This window comes from Phalangium opilio, unplaced genomic scaffold (genome assembly GCF_054372755.1).
Source record: "Phalangium opilio isolate 3A_F unplaced genomic scaffold, DU_Popi_V2 ptg000360l_1, whole genome shotgun sequence".
NCBI lineage: Eukaryota > Metazoa > Arthropoda > Arachnida > Opiliones > Phalangiidae > Phalangium > Phalangium opilio.
The window spans coordinates 1,372,612-1,382,019 of NW_028324230.1; the positions used below are offsets into that span (position 1 = coordinate 1,372,612).

At 47.7% G+C, this 9,408-nt stretch overlaps 6 non-coding genes across 6 annotated transcripts; all 6 read right to left on the bottom strand.

Annotated features, from left to right (window-relative positions):
• Window positions 1-865: 865 nt before the first annotated feature.
• Window positions 866-938, bottom strand: TRNAH-AUG (transfer RNA histidin (anticodon AUG)). Its single transcript has one exon. It is a non-coding gene; the product is annotated as a tRNA-His (tRNA).
• A 901-nt stretch (window positions 939-1,839) lies between these two features.
• On the bottom strand, window positions 1,840-1,912 carry TRNAH-AUG (transfer RNA histidin (anticodon AUG)). The gene has a single exon. It is a non-coding gene; the product is annotated as a tRNA-His (tRNA).
• A 1,638-nt stretch (window positions 1,913-3,550) lies between these two features.
• On the bottom strand, window positions 3,551-3,623 carry TRNAH-AUG (transfer RNA histidin (anticodon AUG)). Its single transcript has one exon. It is a non-coding gene; the product is annotated as a tRNA-His (tRNA).
• A 1,638-nt stretch (window positions 3,624-5,261) lies between these two features.
• On the bottom strand, window positions 5,262-5,334 carry TRNAH-AUG (transfer RNA histidin (anticodon AUG)). Its single transcript has one exon. It is a non-coding gene; the product is annotated as a tRNA-His (tRNA).
• A 954-nt stretch (window positions 5,335-6,288) lies between these two features.
• On the bottom strand, window positions 6,289-6,361 carry TRNAH-AUG (transfer RNA histidin (anticodon AUG)). Its single transcript has one exon. It is a non-coding gene; the product is annotated as a tRNA-His (tRNA).
• Window positions 6,362-7,999: 1,638 nt separating this feature from the next.
• On the bottom strand, window positions 8,000-8,072 carry TRNAH-AUG (transfer RNA histidin (anticodon AUG)). Its single transcript has one exon. It is a non-coding gene; the product is annotated as a tRNA-His (tRNA).
• Between the last annotated feature and the right edge of the window lie 1,336 nt (window positions 8,073-9,408).

A 9,408-nucleotide genomic window follows, 5' to 3' on the forward strand; every position in this document is an offset into this window, starting at 1 on the left:
CAAACCACCAGTCTTTTGAATAATAGCTGAACGCGCTAACCATTGCGCCACAGAAGCCCAAAATTTAAATGGTCGTCAGGTGCTGTGGAAAAACTATGACATTTTACGTTACATCTGAGACCTCACAACACCGCTCCCGGATGGGCTCGAACCACCAACCTATTGGTTAACAGCCGAACGCGCTAACCATTGAGCCACGGAAGCTCAGTAATTAAATGGTTGTCAGGTATTGTGGAGAAACTCTGACTTTTTTACGTTACATCTGAGACCCCACAAAACGCTCCCGGAGGGGCTCGAACCACCAACCTTTTGAATAACAGCTGAGCGCACTAACCATTGCGCCACGTAAGCCCAAATATTAAATGGTCGTCAGGTATTGTGGAAAAACTATGACATTTTAAGTTACATCTGAGACCTCACAACACCGCTTTCGGGTGGGCTCGAACCACCAACCTTTCGGTTAACAGCCGAACGCGCTAACCATTGCGCCACGGAAGCCCAAATATTAAATGGTCGTCAGGTATTGTGGAAAAGCCTCGACTTTTTACGTCACATCTGAGACCCCACAAAACGCTCCCGGAGGAGCTCGAACCACCAACCTTTTGAATAACAGCTGAGCGCACTAACCATTGCGCCACGTAAGCCCAAATATTAAATGGTCGTCAGGTATTGTGGAAAAACTATGACATTTTAAGTTACATCTGAGACCTCACAACACCGCTTTCGGGTGGGCTCGAACCACCAACCTTTCGGTTAACAGCCGAACGCGCTAACCATTGCGCCACGGAAGCCCAAAAATTAAATGTTCGTCAGGTATTGTGGAAAAACCTCGACTTTTTACGTCACATCTGAGACCTCACAACACCGCTCCCGGATGGGCACGAACCACCAACCTTTCGGTTCATAGCCGAACGCGCTAACCAATGCGCCACGGAAACCCAAAAATTCAATGGTCGTCAGGTATTGTGGAAAAACTTTGGTTTTTACGTTACATTTGAGATCCCACAACACCGGTCCCGGGTGGGCTCGAACCACCAACCTATTGGTTAACAGCCGAACGCGCTAACAATTAAGCCACGGAAGCTCAGAAATTAAATGGTTATCACGTATTGTGGAAATTTTTGAATTTTTATGCTACATCTGAGACCTCACAACACCGGTTTCGGGTGGGCTCGAACCACCAACTTACTGGTTAACAGCCGAACGCGCTAACCATTGAGCCACGGAAGCCCAAAAATTAAATGTTCGTCAGGTATTGTGGAAAAACTCTGACTTTTCACGTTACATCTGAGACACCACAAAACGCTCCCGGATGGGCTCGAACCACCAAACTTTCGGTTCGTCAGTTATTGTGGAAAACGTTTGACTTTTTACGTTACATCTGAGACCTCACAACACCGCTCCCAGATGGGCTCGAACCACCAACCTATTGGTTAACAGCCGAACGCGCTAACCATTGAGCCACGGAAGTTCAGAAATTAAATGTTCGTCAGTTATTGTGGAAAAACTATGACATTTTACGTTACATCTGAGACCTCACAACACCGCTTTCGGGTGGGCTCGAACCACCAACCTTTCGGTTAACAGCCGAACGCGCTAACCATTGCGCCACGGAAGCCTAAATATTAAATGGTCGTCAGGTATTGTGGAAAAACCGCGACTTTTTACGTCACATCTGAGACATCACAACACCGCTCCCGGGTACGCTCGAACCACCAACCTTTTGAATAACAGTTGAGCGCGCTAACCATTGCGCCACGGAAGCCCAAAAATTAAATGTTCGTCAGGTATTGTGGAAAAACTCTGACTTTTTACGTCACATCTGAGACCTCACAACACCGCTCCCGGATGGGCACGAACCACCAACCTTTCGGTTCATAGCCGAACGCGCTAACCAATGCGCCACGGAAACCCAAAAATTCAATGGTCGTCAGGTATTGTGGAAAAACTTTGGTTTTTACGTTACATTTGAGATCCCACAACACCGGTCCCGGGTGGGCTCGAACCACCAACCTATTGGTTAACAGGCGAACGCGCTAACAATTAAGCCACGGAAGCTCAGAAATTAAATGGTTATCACGTATTGTGGAAAAGTTTTGAATTTTTATGCTACATCTGAGACCCCACAACACCGCTCCCGGGTGAGCTCGAACCACCAACCAATTGGTTAACAGCCGAACGCGCTAACCATTGAGCCACGGAAGCTCAGGAATTAAATGGTTGTACCGTATTGTGGAAAAGTTTTGACTTTTTACGCTACATCTGAGACCCCACAACACCTCTCCCGGGTGGGCTCAAACCACCCACCTTTCGGTTAACTGCTGAACGCACTAACCATTGCGCCACGGAAGCCCAAAAATTAAATGTTCGTCAGTTATTGTGGAAAAACTCTGACATTTTACGTTACATCTGAGACCTCACAGCACCGCTCCCGGGAGGGCTCAAACCACCACTCTTTTGAATAACAGCTGAACGCGCTAACCATTGCGCCACGGAAGCCCAAAAATTGAATGGTCGTCAGGTATTGTGGAAAAACCTTGACTTTTTACGCCACATCTGAGACCTCACAACACCGGTTTCGGGTGGGCTCGAACCACCAACTTACTGGTTAACAGCCGAACGCGCTAACCATTGAGCCAACGGAAGTTCAGAAATTATATGGTTGTCTCGTATTGTGGAAAACTCTTGACTTTTTACGTCACATCTGAGACCTCACAACACCGCTCCCGGATGGGCTCGAACCACCAACCTTTCGGTTAACAGCCGAACGCGCCAACCATTGAGCCACGGAAGCTCAGTAATTAAATGGTTGTCAGGTATTGTGGAGAAACCTTGACTTTTTACGCCACATCTGAGACCTCACAACACCGGTTTCGGGTGGGCTCGAACCACCAACTTACTGGTTAACAGCCGAACGCGCTAACCATTGAGCCACGGAAGTTCAGAAATTATATGGTTGTCTCGTATTGTGGAAAAACTCTGACTTTTCACGTTACATCTGAGACACTACAAAACGCTCCCGGATGGGCTCGAACCACCAAACGTTCGGTTCGTCAGTTATTGTGGAAAACGTTTGACTTTTTACGTTACATCTGAGACCTCACAACACCGCTCCCAGATGGGCTCGAACCACCAACCTATTGGTTAACAGCCGAACGCGCTAACCATTGAGCCACGGAAGTTCAGAAATTAAATGTTCGTCAGTTATTGTGGAAAAACTATGACATTTTACGTTACATCTGAGACCTCACAACACCGCTTTCGGGTGGGCTCGAACCACCAACCTTTCGGTTAACAGCCGAACGCGCTAACCATTGCGCCACGGAAGCCCAAATATTAAATGGTCGTCAGGTATTGTGGAAAAACCGCGACTTTTTACGTCACATCTGAGACATCACAACACCGCTCCCGGGTACGCTCGAACCACCAACCTTTTGAATAACAGTTGAGCGCGCTAACCATTGCGCCACGGAAGCCCAAAAATTAAATGTTCGTCAGGTATTGTGGAAAAACTCTGACTTTTTACGTCACATCTGAGACCTCACAACACCGCTCCCAGATGGGCACGAACCACCAACCTTTCGGTTCATAGCCGAACGCGCTAACCAATGCGCCACGGAAACCCAAAAATTCAATGGTCGTCAGGTATTGTGGAAAAACTTTGGTTTTTACGTTACATTTGAGATCCCACAACACCAGTCCCGGGTGGGCTCGAACCACCAACCTATTGGTTAACAGGCGAACGCGCTAACAATTAAGCCACGGAAGCTCAGAAATTAAATGGTTATCACGTATTGTGGAAAAGTTTTGAATTTTTATGCTACATCTGAGACCCCACAACACCGCTCCCGGGTGAGCTCGAACCACCAACCAATTGGTTAACAGCCGAACGCGCTAACCATTGAGCCACGGAAGCTCAGGAATTAAATGGTTGTCCCGTATTGTGGAAAAGTTTTGACTTTTTACGCTACATCTGAGACCCCACAACACCTCTCCCGGGTGGGCTCAAACCACCCACCTTTCGGTTAACTGCTGAACGCACTAACCATTGCGCCACGGAAGCCCAAAAATTAAATGTTCGTCAGTTATTGTGGAAAAACTCTGACATTTTACGTTACATCTGAGACCTCACAGCACCGCTCCCGGGAGGGCTCAAACCACCACTCTTTTGAATAACAGCTGAACGCGCTAACCATTGCGCCACGGAAGCCCAAAAATTGAATGGTCGTCAGGTATTGTGGAAAAACCTTGACTTTTTACGCCACATCTGAGACCTCACAACACCGGTTTCGGGTGGGCTCGAACCACCAACTTACTGGTTAACAGCCGAACGCGCTAACCATTGAGCCAACGGAAGTTCAGAAATTATATGGTTGTCTCGTATTGTGGAAAACTCTTGACTTTTTACGTCACATCTGAGACCTCACAACACCGCTCCCGGATGGGCTCGAACCACCAACCTTTCGGTTAACAGCCGAACGCGCCAACCATTGAGCCACGGAAGCTCAGTAATTAAATGGTTGTCAGGTATTGTGGAGAAACCTTGACTTTTTACGCCACATCTGAGACCTCACAACACCGGTTTCGGGTGGGCTCGAACCACCAACTTACTGGTTAACAGCCGAACGCGCTAACCATTGAGCCACGGAAGTTCAGAAATTATATGGTTGTCTCGTATTGTGGAAAAACTCTGACTTTTCACGTTACATCTGAGACACTACAAAACGCTCCCGGATGGGCTCGAACCACCAAACGTTCGGTTCGTCAGTTATTGTGGAAAACGTTTGACTTTTTACGTTACATCTGAGACCTCACAACACCGCTCCCAGATGGGCTCGAACCACCAACCTATTGGTTAACAGCCGAACGCGCTAACCATTGAGCCACGGAAGTTCAGAAATTAAATGTTCGTCAGTTATTGTGGAAAAACTATGACATTTTACGTTACATCTGAGACCTCACAACACCGCTTTCGGGTGGGCTCGAACCACCAACCTTTCGGTTAACAGCCGAACGCGCTAACCATTGCGCCACGGAAGCCCAAATATTAAATGGTCGTCAGGTATTGTGGAAAAACCGCGACTTTTTACGTCACATCTGAGACATCACAACACCGCTCCCGGGTACGCTCGAACCACCAACCTTTTGAATAACAGTTGAGCGCGCTAACCATTGCGCCACGGAAGCCCAAAAATTAAATGTTCGTCAGGTATTGTGGAAAAACTCTGACTTTTTACGTCACATCTGAGACCTCACAACACCGCTCCCGGATGGGCACGAACCACCAACCTTTCGGTTCATAGCCGAACGCGCTAACCAATGCGCCACGGAAACCCAAAAATTCAATGGTCGTCAGGTATTGTGGAAAAACTTTGGTTTTTACGTTACATTTGAGATCCCACAACACCGGTCCCGGGTGGGCTCGAACCACCAACCTATTGGTTAACAGCCGAACGCGCTAACAATTAAGCCACGGAAGCTCAGAAATTAAATGGTTATCACGTATTGTGGAAAAGTTTTGAATTTTTATGCTACATCTGAGACCCCACAACACCGCCCCCGGGTGGGCTCGAACCACCAACCTATTGGTTAACAGCCGAACGTGCTAACCATTGAGCCACGGAAGCTCAGGAATTAAATGGTTGTCCCGTATTGTGGAAAAGTTTTGACTTTTTACGCTACATCTGAGACCCCACAACACCTCTCCCGGGTGGGCTCGAACCACCAACCTTTCGGTTAACTGCTGAACGCACTAACCATTGCGCCACGGAAGCCCAAAAATTAAATGTTCTTCAGTTATTGTGGAAAAACTCTGACATTTTACGTTACATCTGAGACCTCACAGCACCGCACCCGGGAGGGCTCAAACCACCACTCTTTTGAATAACAGCTGAACGCGCTATCCATTGCGCCACTGAAGCCCAAAAATTGAATGGTCGTCAGGTATTGTGGAAAAACCTTGACTTTTTACGCCACATCTGAGACCTCACAACACCGGTTTCGGGTGGGCTCGAACCACCAACTTACTGGTTAACAACCGAACGCGCTAACCATTGAGCCACGGAAGTTCAGAAATTATATGGTTGTCTCGTATTGTGGAAAAACTCTGACTTTTTACGTCACATCTGAGACCTCACAACACCGCTCCCGTGAGGGCTTAAACCACCAGCTTTTAAATAACAGCTGAACGCTCTAACCATTGCGCCACGGAAGCCCAAATATTAAATGGTCGTCAGGTATTGTGGAAAACTCTTGACTTTTTACGTCACATCTGAGACCTCACAACACCGCTCCCAGATGGGCACGAACCACCAACCTTTCGGTTCATAGCCGAACGCGCTAACCAATGCGCCACGGAAACCCAAAATTTCAATGGTCGTCAGGTATTGTGGAAAAACTTTGGTTTTTACGTTACATTTGAGATCCCACAACACCAGTCCCGGGTGGGCTCGAACCACCAACCTATTGGTTAACAGGCGAACGCGCTAACAATTAAGCCACGGAAGCTCAGAAATTAAATGGTTATCACGTATTGTGGAAAAGTTTTGAATTTTTATGCTACATCTGAGACCCCACAACACCGCTCCCGGGTGAGCTCGAACCACCAACCAATTGGTTAACAGCCGAACGCGCTAACCATTGAGCCACGGAAGCTCAGGAATTAAATGGTTGTCCCGTATTGTGGAAAAGTTTTGACTTTTTACGCTACATCTGAGACCCCACAACACCTCTCCCGGGTGGGCTCAAACCACCCACCTTTCGGTTAACTGCTGAACGCACTAACCATTGCGCCACGGAAGCCCAAAAATTAAATGTTCGTCAGTTATTGTGGAAAAACTCTGACATTTTACGTTACATCTGAGACCTCACAGCACCGCTCCCGGGAGGGCTCAAACCACCACTCTTTTGAATAACAGCTGAACGCGCTAACCATTGCGCCACGGAAGCCCAAAAATTGAATGGTCGTCAGGTATTGTGGAAAAACCTTGACTTTTTACGCCACATCTGAGACCTCACAACACCGGTTTCGGGTGGGCTCGAACCACCAACTTACTGGTTAACAGCCGAACGCGCTAACCATTGAGCCAACGGAAGTTCAGAAATTATATGGTTGTCTCGTATTGTGGAAAACTCTTGACTTTTTACGTCACATCTGAGACCTCACAACACCGCTCCCGGATGGGCTCGAACCACCAACCTTTCGGTTAACAGCCGAACGCGCCAACCATTGAGCCACGGAAGCTCAGTAATTAAATGGTTGTCAGGTATTGTGGAGAAACCTTGACTTTTTACGCCACATCTGAGACCTCACAACACCGGTTTCGGGTGGGCTCGAACCACCAACTTACTGGTTAACAGCCGAACGCGCTAACCATTGAGCCACGGAAGTTCAGAAATTATATGGTTGTCTCGTATTGTGGAAAAACTCTGACTTTTCACGTTACATCTGAGACACTACAAAACGCTCCCGGATGGGCTCGAACCACCAAACGTTCGGTTCGTCAGTTATTGTGGAAAACGTTTGACTTTTTACGTTACATCTGAGACCTCACAACACCGCTCCCAGATGGGCTCGAACCACCAACCTATTGGTTAACAGCCGAACGCGCTAACCATTGAGCCACGGAAGTTCAGAAATTAAATGTTCGTCAGTTATTGTGGAAAAACTATGACATTTTACGTTACATCTGAGACCTCACAACACCGCTTTCGGGTGGGCTCGAACCACCAACCTTTCGGTTAACAGCCGAACGCGCTAACCATTGCGCCACGGAAGCCCAAATATTAAATGGTCGTCAGGTATTGTGGAAAAACCGCGACTTTTTACGTCACATCTGAGACATCACAACACCGCTCCCGGGTACGCTCGAACCACCAACCTTTTGAATAACAGTTGAGCGCGCTAACCATTGCGCCACGGAAGCCCAAAAATTAAATGTTCGTCAGGTATTGTGGAAAAACTCTGACTTTTTACGTCACATCTGAGACCTCACAACACCGCTCCCGGATGGGCACGAACCACCAACCTTTCGGTTCATAGCCGAACGCGCTAACCAATGCGCCACGGAAACCCAAAAATTCAATGGTCGTCAGGTATTGTGGAAAAACTTTGGTTTTTACGTTACATTTGAGATCCCACAACACCGGTCCCGGGTGGGCTCGAACCACCAACCTATTGGTTAACAGCCGAACGCGCTAACAATTAAGCCACGGAAGCTCAGAAATTAAATGGTTATCACGTATTGTGGAAAAGTTTTGAATTTTTATGCTACATCTGAGACCCCACAACACCGCCCCCGGGTGGGCTCGAACCACCAACCTATTGGTTAACAGCCGAACGTGCTAACCATTGAGCCACGGAAGCTCAGGAATTAAATGGTTGTCCCGTATTGTGGAAAAGTTTTGACTTTTTACGCTACATCTGAGACCCCACAACACCTCTCCCGGGTGGGCTCGAACCACCAACCTTTCGGTTAACTGCTGAACGCACTAACCATTGCGCCACGGAAGCCCAAAAATTAAATGTTCTTCAGTTATTGTGGAAAAACTCTGACATTTTACGTTACATCTGAGACCTCACAGCACCGCACCCGGGAGGGCTCAAACCACCACTCTTTTGAATAACAGCTGAACGCGCTATCCATTGCGCCACTGAAGCCCAAAAATTGAATGGTCGTCAGGTATTGTGGAAAAACCTTGACTTTTTACGCCACATCTGAGACCTCACAACACCGGTTTCGGGTGGGCTCGAACCACCAACTTACTGGTTAACAACCGAACGCGCTAACCATTGAGCCACGGAAGTTCAGAAATTATATGGTTGTCTCGTATTGTGGAAAAACTCTGACTTTTTACGTCACATCTGAGACCTCACAACACCGCTCCCGTGAGGGCTTAAACCACCAGCTTTTAAATAACAGCTGAACGCTCTAACCATTGCGCCACGGAAGCCCAAATATTAAATGGTCGTCAGGTATTGTGGAAAACTCTTGACTTTTTACGTCACATCTGAGACCTCACAACACCGCTCCCGGATGGGCTCGAACCACCAACCTTTCGGTTAACAGCCGAACGCGCCAACCATTGCGCCATGGAAGCTAGAAACTTATATGGTCGTCAGGTATTGTGGAAAAACTTTGACTTTTTACGTCACATCTGAGACCTCACAACACCTCTCCCGGGTGGGCTCGAACCACCAAACTTTCGGTTAACAGCTGTACGCGCTAACCATTGAGCCACGGAAATTCAGAAATTAAATGTTTGTCCCGTATTGTGGAAAAGTTTTGACTTTTTACGCTACATCTGAGACCCCACAACGCCTCTCCTGGGTGGGCTCGAAACACCAACCTTTCGGTTAACTGCTGAACGCGCTAACCATTGCGCCACGGAAGCCCAAATATTAAATGT